The sequence below is a fragment of the Callorhinus ursinus genome, unplaced genomic scaffold, assembly GCF_003265705.2.
Source record: "Callorhinus ursinus isolate GAN/ISIS: 27379988/994484 unplaced genomic scaffold, GSC_fseal_2.0 scaffold2, whole genome shotgun sequence".
In the NCBI taxonomy this organism is placed as follows: domain Eukaryota; kingdom Metazoa; phylum Chordata; class Mammalia; order Carnivora; family Otariidae; genus Callorhinus; species Callorhinus ursinus.
This window is the reverse complement of record NW_027397064.1, coordinates 72,821,911-72,825,293: the sequence shown is the minus strand read 5'-3', so window position 1 is coordinate 72,825,293 and position 3,383 is coordinate 72,821,911. Positions and strand designations below refer to the sequence as shown.

The window sequence follows — 3,383 nt, the reverse complement described above, 5'->3', positions numbered from 1 at the left end:
AGAGAGAGAGAGAGAAAAGGAGAGAGAGAGAGACAGTGAGAGACACCCATGCAAAAGGTTAACAAACATAAACCTATCTTTCCACTATAATTTAAAGGAAGCTAATGTGTGAGCATCAATATTCTAAGATGCAAAATTCTAAGATACATTTTTAAAACTAGGGTGGTAAAAGCGAAAGGTTAACGTTTTGGTGGAGATAAGAGATATCCAATGGCAAATGATCTAATATTTTAAGATATGTGTGACTCTCAATGTTCAAAAACTATCAAAATCCTAGGATAATTAAAAGTTATCTCCAGTTTACCTTTATTATTTTAGGATCGGATAAAGATGGATGAAAATGCTAAAACTTAGAGCATACACAAAACTTAGAATGCAAATCATTTCAGGGCTCTTCCTCAAGTGCAGCTCCAACAGATAAAGCACTTAGGTAGGAGTACAACAAGTTAAACTAAGTACTGGAACACACATACAAGCACTCACATACATACACAAATTATACCAGAATAGACAACTCTGTGATCAGAAAAATGATGTCTAGTCCTTGTTTCCACAACACATACGCTAAAATTAGAACAATACAGAGATCGGCATGGCCCCTGTGCAGGGATGATCCACAAAATCAGGAAGCATGCCATATTTTTAAGTAAATATTCTTTTTTTATTGAAGGATTGATGACGCACAATGTTCCATTAGTTTCAGGTGTACAACACAGTGATTCGACAAGTCTATACGTTACGTTATGGTCACTAGAAGTGTAGCTACCGTCTGTCACCATACAACGCTATTACAGTACCACTGACGATATTCCCAATGCTGTGCCTTTTCATCCCCATGAATTATTCATTCCATAACTGGAAGCCGGTACCTTCCATTCTAAATATTCTTTGTGTCCCTCACATTTAGAACTTTCCTTAACTTTAGAAGTTTTTTCTGTGCTTGTTGAAGAGGTAATAAGCATTATTAACTCTAGGTAGACAGGTGGTGAAAACCAAAGCTATAGAATGGGTATAGTGGCAAAACTGGCAAACTGACATTATATAAATCATAGACATAAATCATTGACTATATCAAATAGTCAAATGTTGAAGAACAGTTTCATTTATTTAAAAAACAAAATAAAGTGCTCGCTTCAGCAAAACATATATTAAAAAACAAAATAAGGTATGAAAACTAGGGCTTCAGAAATGAGCGGAGAACTAGTGATCAAAAGCATGAAAAAAACTTCGGGAGAGCTGTAGAGCAGAGAGAAACTGAGATATAATAGTATCTAAGGTAGAAGAAAATACAGAACCAATGATCCAAATCCTTAATATACACTCACAAACACTCTTGTTCACGCATATGTAAATAAATGCTAATTAAAACACCTGAGACAGCCCAAATATATAAATTGGGTAATACAAAATTAACGAGAGTAGGGAGACACAGACATCAGTGTCTTCTTTAGGGGAGTGTAAATTGTGACAGTTTTTCCCAAGGTTAATTTGAGAAATATCTATCTGAAATCCATTGTGAAGAAAAATTGCTCAAAGATTTATATGCAAGAACATCATTACAATATTGTTTGTAATGAGAAAAAATGAAAATAACCTGAATATCCAGTAGGAGGGGACTAAGTAACTATATTATGATGCATGTGTAAAATAGGATAGCCAATAAAGGGAATGAGGTGGATTTATATAAGCTGATATGAAATTTTCTCCACGATATAAATATAGTATTAATTTATTTGTATAAAAGTGTACACAAAACAAACATATATGTAGGGATATTTGTATATTTGTGCATATATGAGTATATATGACATCTATATCTACATATGCATGACTTACGCATATTAACATTTCTAGAAATACAAACAAGAAACTGGTAATAATGGTTATCTATCGTGAGTTGGAGATGGTAAAATTTACTTTTTTTTTAAGATTTTATTTATTTATTTGAGAGAGAGAGAGAATGAGAGATAGAGAGCATGAGAGGGAAGAGGGTCAGAGGGAGAAGCAGACTCCCTGCTGAGCAGGGAGCTCAATGCGGGACTCGATCCCGGGACTCCAGGATCATGACCTGAGCCGAAGGCAGTCGCTTAACCAACTGAGCCACCCAGGCGCCCGGTAAAATTTACTTTTAATTTGTATTACCTTACACTATTGACATGCATATGTATTATCTTGATAATTTTTTAAATTAGTTAATTAAATGTTTTTGTGTTAATGATCTCTTAACTAACATAAAACTAGCCTAAAGATAGAACCTAAAGAATTTGTAGTCTTCATTCCTTTGTTAAACATTTTTTGTTATCTATCGTAGATGTCAGATTTATGCTCATCTGGGAACATGAAGAGTAATTTGCCTGACCGCAAGAATCTCAGGGTCTAGTTGGGGAGATTTAAAATAAAAGGGGGCTAGGAAGAATGCTTCACATCATGGTAGATATAAGGCACAGGATGTCAAGGAAATATGCCTAGAGGACCCTAGATTTAAGTCTCAGATGGTAAATGTGGTCAGCCAAGTGAGGGAATGCATAGGCCCCAGGATTTAAAGCACAGTAAACAGCATGGAAAAAGGAGCATGCAGGCAGTTCAATATGACTCATCCTCAGAAAACAGATTAGTGGTGAAAGATGAATCTGGAGAGGAAAGTAAGTATTTCAAGGGGAAAGATGGGGATTAATGACCAAAAACTCCTGCAAAAGTTCCAAATTGTTTCATTCATTGAGATAGTATAGAGATGCAGTTGTCCAAATACATTGAAAACTAAGAATCACCTGGACTTCACATTAAAAGAAGCAGATTCATGAAGTCCAACACATACTCGTCAAATTTAACTGATAATCTGCATGCATTAACAAGGATCCCTGGTGATTGTTATTATCTGACAAGTTCAGAAAACATCCGTGGAACATTACAATATCCACTGGACTATTTATCTTGAGCCAAAATTTGATCCACCAGAGAAAAACTACCTAGACCAAATGAAAAACTCCATCTTTGATTTTTTTTCTATAGTGGCAAATATTAAGAATATATAACACAAAATATTAATTCCACCAAGCCCCTATTATAATTGTTTACTTTCTTGATAAATAAATAAATAAATAATTATATTTCCTGGAAAGCATCTCATAGAACAAAGAAAGTCCGTAACCTTTATTCATCTGACTTTTTAGGACAATTTATTACTAATTTAAGTTATAGAATGGTATGAACTTATAAACATTTTAAAATAAAAGATTCTACTATGAAATTGAAAAAATATAGATATTATGAAATTCCTTTGAAGTAGTTGACATTTTTAATTATTTTCAAACTTACTCTAGTTCCTTAAATTTTTGAATTGTTTTATGACTTTAAAATACATTTCATTCATATTAGTTTTACCT

The 3,383-nt window shown here is 33.6% G+C and overlaps 1 pseudogene; it reads left to right on the top strand.

Annotated features, from left to right (window-relative positions):
• Nucleotides 1-544: 544 nt before the first annotated feature.
• On the top strand, nucleotides 545-644 carry LOC112813242 (U6 spliceosomal RNA; annotated as a pseudogene).
• Nucleotides 645-3,383: the final 2,739 nt, after the last annotated feature.